Here is a 14,783-nt window from a genome sequence, read left to right on the forward strand (position 1 = left end):
GATTTCTTATCTCCCTACTTTCCAACACCAGTAGAAGTGTTCTAATACCCAGACTATATATAAACTATCCACGAGTAAACACCAAGTTTAAGAGTTTTCCGGATACTCTTCCTGTTCAAAGCCTGCCCACATAGAGGGTGGAAGAAGGCAGGGCAGAGCTGAATCCAGTGTTGCATGGAAATAATGCAGTGAATAAGCTAACCTTGATATGTGAAATAGTGCTGGCAATAGCTGATAAAAAATGGGAGTCAAACATTTACCTTGTTAAGGATTCACAGAGCCAAGAAATACAAGCAGATTGGTAACATCTGAGAAGACTGATCACAGCCTTACTGTTTTGGCTCTCTAGACAATAAGAAATTACTAAGTCCTTTGCCCAGGAGACATTTGATTCAGCTTTTGTTAATTTAATTTTCTGGGAATTAAGAAAATGATGAAATTCTTATTTAGTTTTCATATAGCTCCCACAGGAGTTGGCATTCTACTACTACTTTTACTGGAATAGGAAAGACAGCTGTCTTCAAGATGTACTGCTGTGCACTAAGTGGTGACTAAAAGTGTCCCCCATCACCTCCCAAAAGATGAAGAGAAATGATGTGTTGAAGTATTGCCTTAGTGCCTCCTTAAAAGGCTGCTAGCTATGAGATTAAAAGACAACTTGATTAGCATCCCCTGAGATTCTGCAAATAGGCACACAGTACATCAGACACACTGATGAGGACGAGCCAAGTTTGAGTGTCATCACAGTGAGAAGCATCCTATCCTCATAATTCAAGTGGGTAAAGGGGATTCATTCAGATGATCAGCTCGTTTACTACTGCATCTGCCTGGCTTCACACTACCCTTCACATCACCGATTGTGCAGCCAAGAAGAACTGCTGCAATCACCAAGGTGTTCTCCTGCATAACACAGGCCTCAGTGTCTGCTCAGCTCTTGTCTGGATCAGTTCAGACCTTGCACTACAACAATCAGCCTTAATGTTCAAATTGCCAGCAATGAAGAGTCCAAGAACACTTTTAGAAAGACTTTTCTGGGTGTTAATTATACCTACTGCTAAATGTCAGTTGTTTTTAACATGTCCAGCTACATTCACTAAATCTTGGGTCTTCTCACACATTTACTGGTTCAAAGTCCATTACCAAGACAGGATCCTCACACAGCCACTCATGAAGGGACATCATCCTCCTTTTCCTCATTTCACTCAGAAACTCCAGGTTCCAGAGTCACACTACAATGGCGCTGTTTCCAGCCCTTTCAGTGACGTTTCAATGCTGTCTCGCCAATCCTACCTAGTCAGTGGCTGCAAATGCCATGAGGTTGAGCAGGAGGTGGCGGCGGCTTGCGAGCTGTCCAAAGAGAATGGAGGCATCCAACGCACCCAAAATATCACTGTGACTGACCCGCTTGGCACGGGGCACACAAATGGTGTTCCTCCCCCAGAGCTCTGTCAGCCCAACGATCCAGAGTCACCCCCGGTGCAGACTCTCTGTGACATCATCCCAAAGGCCACACGCAGCGTGTCCTGCCCGCCCAGGCCCCCAGGACAGGGCTGGGACTGGGGGCTACACTGGGCTGCTCCAGCCAGCCAAGGAACCTCCCGGGACCTGAACAGGGAAAAAGAACTTTTTCTTGAGGGTAGGATTCACAAGTATTAAGCAACTATATTTAACTTTTAAATTTGGGTGGGGGAGGCAAACAGGAAGCCTCTGTCCACATTAAAATTGGCATGCTGCCTTCCTTGTTCCTATCCATAGAAATTTACATTTGGCCATGTTACAATGTGTCTCTATCTCCCACATCTGCAACAGTGCTCTAGTCTTTTCATTCCTTTTAACTCGGAGCTGCCGTGATATCCGCAAGTGTTGTTCTGTAACTTCAGGTTGTCTCACAGGTCACTGAAAAAATACTGCAGGATCTCCCCACGAGCACAGCAGCATGGGAATGACCCAGCTGCTCTGGGAGTTCAACACCATCAGCCAGAAATAAAACTTAATAGGAATGAAAGTCATCTTGCGTTGTTTCTCAGTCAAAATATTCCAAGGTACCAAGCAAAAGTACATTATATAAACACTATTAATTTAATCAAATAAGTTTATAATACTATCAAAAAGCTAGCCTAATGGGATCAATTTTTCCACAAGCAAATACCAAGCAGTATTAATTTAAAAACTTAGATACTTTAACCATTTATTACGAGATTCACGTATTTGTCCTCCTCTTGTTTTGTTGAAGTCTGATTTGAAGTTGACTTACATTTACCTGAATTTTATTCACAAGGATCAATCCATTTTTGCTTTTCAAATTCTGAAACATTAATTTCCCTTTAGCGCCAAGAAACTCTCCCAGGGTTCTAGGAGCTTTGAAAAACAAAAAAAGACAACAAAAACCAAACAAAAAACTCCATAACATCAGTCCTCAACCAGCTCTTTCACAACCACAGGATGTAACTTATCTACATTTGGCAACCTCAACAAGTGTAACTTCCGTACCTGAGGTTTAACACACTCTTCGTTGTGAGAGATGAAAATGACTCGTTCTCATACGAAAGGGCCACATCATTTTGCATTTCCTCAACCAGAAGATAGAAATATCTACCGCAAATCACCTCATTTCTGCTTTCCCTGTTACCATTTCCTAGGAATGGACTGCTGCAACTCCCACCAGGTCGTCCAGTTCTCTTGCTGATAAGACTTAGATTTCAACTTTTGTTACTTCTCCTCTCCCTGAATTTCCAGTTACTCCCTTTACCACCCACCATCTTCCCCTTCCTTCCATTTGTTGTGTGTCAGACACTTAAAAACCTTTTTCCTTTCTAGTTTCCTTACACTCCCTCTAAATCAGGCTCCTGTTTTCTCAGTGACAGTGGCTCTTTTTGAACTGTGATGTCTTGGGGAGCTTGTAAGAGGAGCTAACCCAGTTCCAAACCCCTTATGCGCTCTGCAGTTTTACTTCCAGCTCCTTTCTACTGTGCCTCAAAATTATCTGCAATGCCGTGAAACAGGCTATGTTAAACCATCCAGGGAATATCCGCTGGTTTTACACTTGCAGATAAGAAGTGTGATCCAATCACACTCACTCACACTGAAAATATCTGTTTTATAATCACCTCATTTTTACAAGTGTCTCCCCACCGGATGCCAGACTTTCTGATTTTTATTCCATCAGTGAGAATAGTCAGAAGTGGTAAAAGTGTCTTAGCACCAGCAGCATAAGCATCACTCAGACTGTAGTCTGTGAGGAGTCCAGAGCGTTTGTCACCACTGAAATGAGGGATGGCTGCTTGAGAAGCTGGTCAGCTTGTTTTCTGATGCCAGTGGGTGGGCTGTAGCAGCATTAACTAGTGCTCCATCTTCTGCTCCCTCTGTTAGGACATTGATTCACCAGCATTCATGATGGTTTCTTCTGAGATCTTGATGACTCACTAACAAGGAGGGAAATTTCTGTATTGAGCACTGCTCCTCCTTCCCCTTTACCTTTTAAGTCCTTTCTAAACAGAGAAAGGACAGCAGCCTCAGCCGCCAAAGTCACCTGGAGGTATGTGTTTATGTACAGCACTACTGCCTGCATGCTGCTCTACGGCCAGAAATTCAAGTATACATCAGCCAAGCAATTGCATTAAGTGGACACTTGAGCGACAAGGAATTTTCAAGAAACCCAAAGGAACCCAGTTCAATTATGTGGGGTATCTAAGTCACTCAGGCTCTCTTAAAGCCTCCAGCTTATTGCACAGTATCTGCTCCCAGAGAGGTGTGTGCGCAGAGAAGGGAACCTCCCCTCAAGCAGGGGAACTGGCAGAAAGCCTGCACAGGTAGGGGTTCACCATCCCCGGACAGCAGGTCCCAATGCCGGACTGTCCCTGTGGGAGAAACGTTTCTCCCTATATCCAGTCAGACCCTGTCTTGTCTGAGTTCATGCCTGTTGTCTCTTGCCTGCCATGCATAATTGTGAATTGATTGGTGTGAGTGTCTAAGTGAAATGGGGAATGGAGGAGGGATGGCAGAACAGCGTAGAACACTCGGGGTACAGTGCAAAGTCTCCATGATGACAAACCCTCGCCACAATTAGTCCCCTTCAGCACCCTGTGCTTGCACTCAAAGTCTGCAACTCTGCAGGGGCACTGGTATCACTGCACTGCTCTTATGGCAGAGAAAAAATAGTCACACATAGACAGCCTTGATAAAGCCTGTCTCAGAAAGGAACCACATTCTCAGTCTACCAGCAATCTATTAAACATATCTGCTTCTTCATTTACTTCATGCATATTGACAAATGCATTTGCACAATTCCCTTTGAAGAGAGATGACTCTTTTTCTCCACACAAACACTAAGCACCATTTTAGAGCCTGTCCTACTGAGCATCATTTTCCTATAAACGCATTAGCGGCTATGGATTGCAATGAAGCAGCAGAAGCTGATGATACGAAAGAGCAACAGTGAAAGGATCCAAAGTGGGTCGCTACCTCTTCAGAGATGCCCCAGTGTTAGATTTTTCACTTTGACATTGCACTTCATAATCTTTTTCACAGATTACTATACACATGTACACACTTATTTATAACCGCATCCATTAATCACTGCTAACCACAGTGTGCAGCTCACATCCCCAGCACACACAGCTCTGCCTGTGCCACCCCAATGGCTGTGAAGCAGCAGGAGTCAGCCTTTCAGTTAAACAAGTGATGGCTGTAATATGTAACATGACGAAGCGGTGCGAGACAGGCCATTTAAAGTCACATTTAACATTTTAGTTAGCCTTACCCCAGGTGGCAAATGCTCATTTACATTATTCATAGTAATGGTCAAATTTAAAGAGGAATGACAAAACTAGGAAGAAAAATAGGCTTTGTTCTGTAAAACACAAAGACAGCTAAAAGTACTTTTTTTTTAGAGTGTGCATGTTTCTTTCCTTTGACATAATTGACAGTTTGGGGGTGCAGCTCCAGCATGAGCTCACAGCCATGGCCTGAGCTAACGAATTTCTCACCGATCCACCTCTTGCCTCTGAATATCTTTCTAAGGACCTGAGGGCTCTGGTATCCAGCAGGGGCAACTACAAATGTTGGCTGCGGGTTTTCTAGGAAGCTCAGTCCCTTTCACAGTGACCTCTGCCTCCCAGCCCATCCCAGGCTTCACCAGTGTGCTGTGGCCACCACCCCATCACATTGGTGGCACAGCCCAAGAGACCTGGGGACACTGAACAAGGTGCTTAGCACTGCACCCTGCACTGGAGTCCCTGGTAGTAATGACGACCCAACACAGCTCAGTGGCATCACCAGCACAGCAGTGGCAGCATTCCAGAGGAGTGATTGATCATCCAGGGGACCTCACAGCCACACTGTCCTGTGCACATTCACAGGCCCTTGGAAAGAGAGCCACCCACCGCCTCTCACCAATGTGCCTTCTGCAAAATGTTAATCCCACAGCAAGTCTGAGAATATGGTTTTATAGAGAGGAGCTCAAAGTATTTTAAAAACTTTAGAAAACCAGCACATAGCCTGGTACTTCTTTTGCTGCCACCAGAACAGGTAATACGCTCTTTCTGTCAGCAGAAAGAAGGTTTAAAACATCACACCCAGCCTGTCCTTACAAATCTCCAGTGACTGAAGACACCATTGCTTTCCTATGCAAACTATTTCAGCACAATTCTCCTGCTCGATGTATTGTCCCAGCTCTCCCCTGCTCTAAGCCTAGAACATTTTATGCCTAGCACAGTCAATATGCAGGGCAGTTTATTTATCTTTTATATTCAGAATCTTTACATACATGACGATTAGAGTCTTCCTTCAGCTTTACCTTTCCTGGATTTTCAAATCTCAAATCTACCCTCACCAGCCTAAAGCATCTTTGCATTGTTGGCTCTATCCAAAATAATTTTCATGGTCACAGCCTGATCTACAACAGAGAGAAGTGTCCACTCCCAAATCATCACATCAAGTTCAGCAGAGGCAAATGGCATTTTGCCACTTCTTCCTGCTGAGCTGCAGAATTTTCGGGGTACAGAGAGGCTGACACATGTAGGTAACGGGAAATCACCCAAAAATTCAATTACACTTTTTAGACCTGCTGGCTAAGCACCTTACCAGCAGTGAGGATGATATGTCTGATGACATGATTCATTGACATTACACTGGTTTTGCATCCAGAAATACATTCAGTGAATGTCAGTATATAAGGATAATATTCATAAGCATAGACCATCTTCACAATGACCACCCCTTTCTTAATTAGGCTCTTCTGTTTTGTCCCAGAAGAACTGAGTTGAGCCTTCTGTAATTAGTAAGGAGCACAGCATATGTTTGGGGTTTACTCTCCTAAACATTACCTATGCTATGTCATAAATGTTATTATAATGAAACAGCAAACATCAGACATTGCAATGTTTAAAAAAAAAAGGAAAAGAACAAAAAGCAAGATCTAAGAGAACAATATTCTGTAGACTATGAAAATGTGTTTGGCTTTACAAACTCAGCTGAAAGCTATCAAGCACTGCCAACATACCCAAACCAATTACTGATAAAGCTACTATGAAGTATGGATTAGTAAGAACTTGGAGAAACCATCTTGGCATGAAAGCGCTCCTTACTCTTTTTCTCTCAAAGCTTGCCAAGGAAATGAACCCATGGAGATGTAATTAAAGGCAACAGAAAAAAAACTTATAGGAAAAAAAATCAACCATCCAACCAAACAAGAAGCCGTATTTAGATACGTTTTGTCAAACTTTTAACAAAGCCATTTTTTCCTCTTCTCTCCTCCAGGCTGGTCTCAAAGATAAACAATTGAAATTAATGTAGCAATATCAGTAGTTTTTCAGACCTTAATTTAATTTCAGGTCCAAAAGACAAAAGGGTTCACAAGAGTTTCTGCACCAAAAGGTATTTGCCAATTTGCATCCTTGATAAAGAGCCTGAGGGAGCTCTTTAACAATTTCCATATGTTTAAAAGCACAGAAAATACAATTCTGCATTAGCAGGTGACAGTAGAGAGGACCTTAAAACCTCTGGATATTAGAAATCCAGATCTTCTGGCCAGATAAAACCATAGTGGTTGTTCTCTTAATATCTGCTACAGACAGAAACCACTATTCTGGAGCATCTAAAACATTAAGCCCCTGGACTAACACAACAGCCTTTCAACCTACCAATATATGATATAGATGATTTACTAGCTGAGAAATTCTTATGAGAATTGTAGTAGAGCAAAAGGAAGACAGTTGTCATAATGTCACAATGTTTTGGTGATCAAATTTGCTTTTTTTTACTTACAAATACAGACAGCTGTAGAAATATCTACAAATTCATACAAAACTTTCAGGAATAACGTACTGAATAAGCTGCTGGTCCTGAAAGATTTCCTCTCTGGGAACACTACAGTTGGACTGTCAAAATGGATTAATATATAATTATTTGATATTTATTTTCCACAAGAGGCAGTGAGTAGAAGTTGCTGAGAACTACAGCTCCTCATTACTTCTATCAAAACATGTATATTACATATGTTGCATATCAAAAGTGACACCCTACTGAAACTGTATGGCTGAAGCTTTCCACTCAGTACCAGACAAGCCCTTTTTTGGTGTGTATCAGTATATTAGTGACTCATTCTCTGCAACCCAGTATCTTGACCTCTGGGACACAGTTACATCCATTCCTAATGGGCCAAAACTGGGGCTTTTCCATTTACTGAGATGCACAAACTCAATTTATATTGTAATACTGCACTGAATTTGCCTTGAAATGAGGGAAGCAAATTTCCCCTTTCAGAAGCCAGGGGATTCTGGGTGGCTGGGGTTGTGACAAGTCATTCTGTCTGCAATAGTTCCCTGGAACAGCAGACTAAACAGCTTGGAGATGATTAATGCGGGCAGCAGGGAAGAGAGAGGCATTTTTACTTTTATAAAAGTAAAAATGTGGTTTCTATGCCAATAGGACAAGCTGAGAGTGAAAAAAAAGGTCAAGCCAGAGGAAGAATAAATCTGGTACCTGTGATTTTTTTAACTGTTGCTGTTAGAGTATAAAAGCCTGCTTGACTGATCTGTGACATCCCTGAGTAGCACAATAGTATTAAAAGACATGCTGCAAAAATACAGCGGTCAGGTCAACATGCCCTTTGTGTGACTTGGTCCTCGCTCCACAGCGATCCCCAACAACAGAAACCGCATGGGCCCAGCACCGCGGCTCATGGCCAGGCCTGCTCCTCTCCAGAGGATGGGCAAGCACAGTGCTGCCCTCAACACAGCACAGGGACTCCCAGTGTCCACGCTCAGGAGCAGCTTTCCCATCCCTTCTCACTCGGGTGCAACTTCTGTAACAGCAGCAAGAAGAGAGCCTGGTTCATGGGGACCATGGAAAGGACAGCTTAGAACCAGGCAGGGACTGGGACGCTGTGATCAAGGGACACCATCTCCCATATGCTTGCTGGCAGCAAAGTACTGGCTGTAGAGCTGCTACCCTGTTTTACCTGATAACAGACTATCTAGGTTTCCTCAGCAGGAACCATTAGAGCAAGCTTAGTGGGCTATTGAACATCAGTGTTAGATACCTCGCCTGCTGCGTGCCTAACAGATAGCAGTCAAAATCTGCTAATTATTACAAACATCTGTCTGTTGAATATTTAAACACAGCATGGTGCCTCTGGAACAGATGCAAATTCTGTCTAGAGCAGGCAAATGCAAATAAAGTGCTGGAGAGGATACCTATGGTGAACAAATACACTGTTGCTTGGCTGCCTTCTCCTCCAGCAAAAGAGCACACATGCCTCACTTTCGCTCGTGAAAGTTTGATCTTTGCTGTAGGGCAGTGGGGAGCATCACACAGCGGCAGCAAGCACAGATATAACTGCAGGCATCACAAGGAGGTGGAAGAGGCAGAAGGCAAGTGACTTTTTCTTCTTTAACAAGTCCACGTCCACCTGCAGGATTTTTCCTCCTGTTTGCTCACTAAGAGAACACAAAGGTGAAACTATACTGCTCCACAACAACTTGCAGGCTGACGCCCATCTCAGATATTACTGTCAAAAGCTCTGCCTTGATCAACACACTAGAATGTGACTAATGAGTTGAGAGATCAGATGTATTCTGAACTGGGCCAGAGCTGCTCACTACAGGCAGCTTCAAATTGCGTCACTGTGAACTGGGAGATCTCTTCAGGCATAAACTGTCATTGTTTTCTGTATTTTCAAGCACAGAATCATTGCCAGAGCTCTAAATGAATACTGATCCTTTAAAAAAGCAAGGGGAAAACAATTATATTTGCTTTCTTATTACTGTAAACATTTCTTAACTAGAAATGTTTAAAGCTCTATGAAGTGAATGAGCAAATGTCACAAGCAAAACTAAATGCAATTGCTTTGTTCTGGTTTTAATACAGTGAATCAGAATAACATTAATTGCCTGCTCTCATTTCAAAACAGTTTTGTGATATATCAGCATTAGAGTCAAATACATTTCCCTATAAAGCACTTCTCCAGCTGAAAAGTGTTTCAATGACTAGAAATTTTCTAAAGAAATAAATTTATTTTGACTGCATGTTGTGATTTGGGTTTGCTTTTTAATAACATTTAGAGTTCTGATTCAATGAACTTTCAAAAATCAATGTCAATATTTTGACTCAAGCTTACCTTTTTTTTTTTTTTAATAAACAAAAAATTGTTAGAAACCAAATTCAAAAAGAATACCTTTAATTAAAATGTATTAACTGTTGTGAACCCCCTGTTCTTTTAATTTATCACTGCATTAGAAGCCCAGTAAAGACTAAAGGTAAAAATTGACATTTTGGACAAAACAGATTCAGATGTGGATGCAATCGAGGAGACAGCATTAGGTAGATAACATTAGCTAAAAGTGGTAGTCCTTTGGTCTTTCTTCAGCGAATACTTCAGACAGCTAATCAAATACTCAAATTTAAGCAAGTGCTTACATGCTTTGTTGAGGAGAGTGATTTGAGCACATTCTGAAGGTTAATCATGTACTTCATATGCTTTGCTGAATTTATTTCTGTGAGTCTGATCCAAAGCCCTTGAAGTCAACGGGACTTTTTTCATCAGTGAAACTGTGTATCACATTTTAGAAGCAGCAGCTAATTTTTCTCTCTTCAAAAATCTTTTTCTCTGTAAAGAATATTTTAAAACAGTCTAGTATGAACTATTAGTATAGTACAAAATACTAACATAGCAATTATTATGTTTAAAAAGTAATACAATATCATTCCTTCATATTTTTCATGTAAGGAATCTGTTGGCTTCTTTTAATTAAAATTATCTGCACTCAGAATATCCATAGAGGATAAGGAGCAATTGAGTCAAAGTGATAAGTTATGGAATTGTAAATTTTAATTAGGAAAAAAAAATCACTCTGTTCACAAAATCAGCAAAGTAATTATGTAAGAAAATCTATCTGCTATTTAACCAGCCTGTTACGTGTTGGCTCCCCATCGGCCTCACAAACTACACAGAAATCATCACATGGCCCGTTCTCCAAGTAACAACTGGCTCAAAGCAGAGAGAGCTGAGGAGTGGCTGCTTCTTGATGTTAATGGTGCTGATGCTAACAACAACGTACTATACACAAAAAATATGGAGGAGTCAGATTTCAATTTAGGAGAGCAGAAAAGTTAGTGTCCCCCATCAATCTGTGAGGGGGAGCCTGTGACACTACCAGGAGAAGCACCATCTGGAGAAGAGTAATAGCATGTATTATGGAAATGTGAAAGTCATCTTCAGTCTGGAAAGGATTCTGATGACAACAATTTGTGATCTGTGCTCTTGATACCACATCTTTACATCTGACAGGTGTAATAAATCCTTTGGGTTGTTCATTGAGTACAGGCAGTTAACCACAAGTAGCTGTTTACTCAGAAAACATATCCGGTCAACAGGTATGGCAGTGACAGACCTACAGCCATGAGCGCTCCTCAAGCTGTCACACCTGCTAAACTCTAGTGTAGAAATAACACAGGAACCTTACCAGTCCTGAGTGTTCTATACACTTCAAGATGCTACAGGAAAAGCCATTTTAATGGACTTCTACAGTGTGGAAATTGCACAGCACACACTCTTAGCCCTCGAGTGATGACTTGCTGGTATTTTTAATATTTTAGAAACTTTCACAAATACATACGAGCAAACTTGAGGAACGTTGCCAAGACTATATGATCAACGCAAGGACGTAGGAATGAGCCACTAGAAGAAGAGGTTCTCTGTGCAGACCTCTTCACCCTGCAGGTGATGTCCTTTCTGAGGCAGGAGAGTAAAAATGCTCAATTCCTTCCAGAACATGTTCGAGCAGGCACCTCAACATTCTCACATTGGTTTGGATCTGTGCTCCCAAAAAGCAGCTGTTGATCTAATTCTGTTCCCATTTAAGTCAATGTGGAGAGCTTGGAAAACACCAGGTACAAGGAAGAAACCTCCTGAAAGCCTAGTTGAGCTAAGAAAGCAATTTAAAATGCAGTATAAAATACTTAACAGTACCAATAGTTATGGTGAAGCTGTAACACAAATTGCCAGACTTATTCTCTGTAGTTGCACTGAGTATGGCAAAACTAAAAGAATTCCCAGCTGCAAAATCCAGAACTGGATACAGACAGAGAACAGAGGCTCAGGAATCCCAGAAGTCTTAGGTAATACCATAAGGATAATAAGTTGAATAGATTTGAAATCTAAAAAAGGACCTATGTGGTATCTAATTTGTCCTTCAACAGCACAAGTGATAAAAAAAATTATCTAGAGAGATTTTTACAGTAACAAAAGAAATTAAAAATATCATTCCTTAATACTTTATAACTTGGGTACATCTAGAAATCCTGATGTGCAGCTCTGAAGCCCTCAGCTCCCAGTCCAGCCCACAGCTGGGGAATGTGAGGACAAGCTCCCAGCTGCCTCTGAAATATCCAATACAGACCAGTATCCAATACAGACCAGTTTCACAGTCTCTAAGAGAAAGGACATACAGAGCACAGGCTTTATTATATGCTCCTACCTGATTCTGCCTGGAAGGCAGATAAGCTGCAATCATAGCTACAATTCAGTGAACTTGTGGTGGAAAAAAAAAAAAAAAAAAATTTCAGCACCAGAAAATCCCAAACTGCTCCACAGACACTAATTCCAAACTGTTGGCTGCCCAGATGAATGCTTAGCAGAATTAAAATTAAGCTATGAGCTTGCAGGTAATCATATTACACATTACCAGAAAGCTGTTGCTTGCTTGGATTCCATTCAAACACGCCAGCTTCACTCCCATGATTTATAGAACTGCAGAAATCTTCACCGTTTTTTTTCCCCCTCTCTTAGCCCTCTGGTTTAACTATAACACAGTAAGTTGAGCTGGGAAACTGGGAAGGCAATTTACTTTGCTAATATTAATCCAAAGATTTTTTTTTTGGTACCTTAGAAGAAAAAAGAAAATTAAACTGTTCCTCCATCCCTTCCAGGCAGAAACTGTCAGTGAGATGAATATAAGTTTCTCATCTGACTTTGGCAAAGCAGAATCACTGTCATTCTCAGGGACCCTGGCAGAAATCACAAAAAGCAGAAGTACAAAGATATTATATGAAAAGTCTAATGACTTAGACTGTTTAACTGAATAAATAAAGCCCATAGAAAGAAATCCCTGCAAAGACAAAAGTAGCCAGTTATGGGGAAGAAAACTTACTTAACTTCTTAGGGAAGTTCCTCCTGCCTCACCCACGAAGGGTTTGCCTCACAAGGCACCTACACCGTAAGTTCTGAGCAAAGGGTTACCAGAACAAATGTAAGTATTTCATCAGAGCTTACTGTAAACTTCAACGGAGCACGAGAAATCCCAGCATCAAGGTAATCACTGAGTCACTATGCAACCTCAACTTAGAAAGGTTGTTCATCTATCAAAGAATCAAAATCTGGGGCCATAAATTACCTCTTGCTTTTTATCTGCTAAGTGAAATTTAGTTGTGACTAGATACAGCACTACATAGCTATCAGATATACCATGGTGCCCTAAGGCCTTGGGTACATTATACACTTGCCGTTGCCATGGAAATAATGATTCCAATTTAAAAAGTGATAGGCAGAAACCTGTCACAGTGTCATTCTTAGACATCCCAAGGGAACCCTGGCAATGAACACGAGGCTGAAATGCCTCTTTGTGATTCCTGTGAAATCCCTGTCTCCAGGAAGGCGTTGCTGCCATTTTAAGTCCCCGTCACAGAATTGTGATGCAATCATGACTTCACTGTTATTTTTTCTGGTGCTTTTTGTGCTATCATTCTGTGCAGTTTACTGTGGGATTTACTACCACTGTTGACTGGAAAACAAAATTTTATTTATACACTTGATAAAACCCGTAAGCCTTGGCCGGGATGGTGCAGTCACAGAGCAGGCCTACTTAGAACAGAGGTGATTGATCTCTGCTTTGAAATGAAGAACAACAGTGACCATATAGTCAAGACAAGAGAGTCCACAGTTCAACAAAACTGGAAACAGAGTGACTGTGGTAGGATTCTTCTGTTTGTCTTGTTTTCAGCTGCTCATTTTTCATAGTCCAGATTCTTACATTTCCACATTCAAATGTGAAATTGTGAACGTATGGGCTTGGCCATGGTAAAAGAACACAACTTCACCAGCTCTCCAAGTTCTGTCCCATTCCATAAGTTTTACTTACTACAGTAAAGACAGTACAAGTTGCATGCAAGCTCTACTTGTGAACATATTGTGTCACTTCTTGAAAATCTTTTCCTCTTTATTGTTTTGATATGGTCATCTCCCAGATCCTTAACAGAATCACAAAGAGTTCCCCAGTTCTTTCTGCCACAAAACATTTCATTTCATGAAAGGCTCACATTAGGAAATGCTGATCACAATATACAGAGAGTCAAAAACATCCCATTTAGGAGCAACACCATTCATTGACTGTCCAGAATCTGAGCTACAGGGGCTATTCTTCCTTCCCAAGTGTATGGCACGTTCATGTAAAAATTCCAGGCCTCATCAGTTGAGAATATAAACAAAATTTGTTCCTGTTATATCCCTGATAACAGCCTCATTTCTAACTCCTTGAAAAATTAGTAAAACACTATGAAGGGTTATGCTATTCAGCCCGTTTGATTTCTCCTTCACTGGACTCTATTCATCAGTTCTGCTGATGCAGTTGTAGCTGAAATCACAGCAGGAATTCATTAGATAATGGAAGGCCAGATTCCCAGTTAATGAAAAATCTGCCCTCATCTTTCTGCTTTATTCTATTTTACAAAAGATTGCTCTAATGATGCAGAAAAGGACAGACACATGCAGGAACCATTTTTCCAGGCTCAGAACACCAGTATGAGCATCGTGCTGCCTGACACCGGCATCTTTCACTTGCTTCCCCCGAGAGGCAAAGGCACCCAGCAACTCAGGGGACAAGCCTTTCAGCTTGAGCAAAGCAGTTTTCTTTGTACCAGCACCTTTGCTTGGGCTTCCTTGAGCCAGCATCTTGTCTGTGATGGGAGGCCACATTCCATCACCCCAGCAACATTTTCTTTACAACCTTCAGGATCTTTTGAAAAGAGATTTGATGTTAAGGCTTCCAATTCAGTGCTAAGCCACTTGGCTAGTTCCTCTAGCTTTATTCGCTGTATGTTGCTTGAAAGAAATCCTCAATTGCTGTAAAACTGCAAAGACCCTTGCTTCAATGGAACTTTGCCATTTTGTATCCGTTAAAAATGTGACCTGTCTGGAAAGTAGAAATTTTAAATCAACTTAAAAAAAATAAATAAAATCACTGGTGAAGTATTTATCCTTTTCTCCAACCTCATGCACTCTAGAGGGAGAA

Source organism: Streptopelia decaocto (assembly GCF_964273445.1).
Source record: "Streptopelia decaocto genome assembly, chromosome: 6".
In the NCBI taxonomy this organism is placed as follows: Eukaryota; Metazoa; Chordata; class Aves; order Columbiformes; family Columbidae; genus Streptopelia; species Streptopelia decaocto.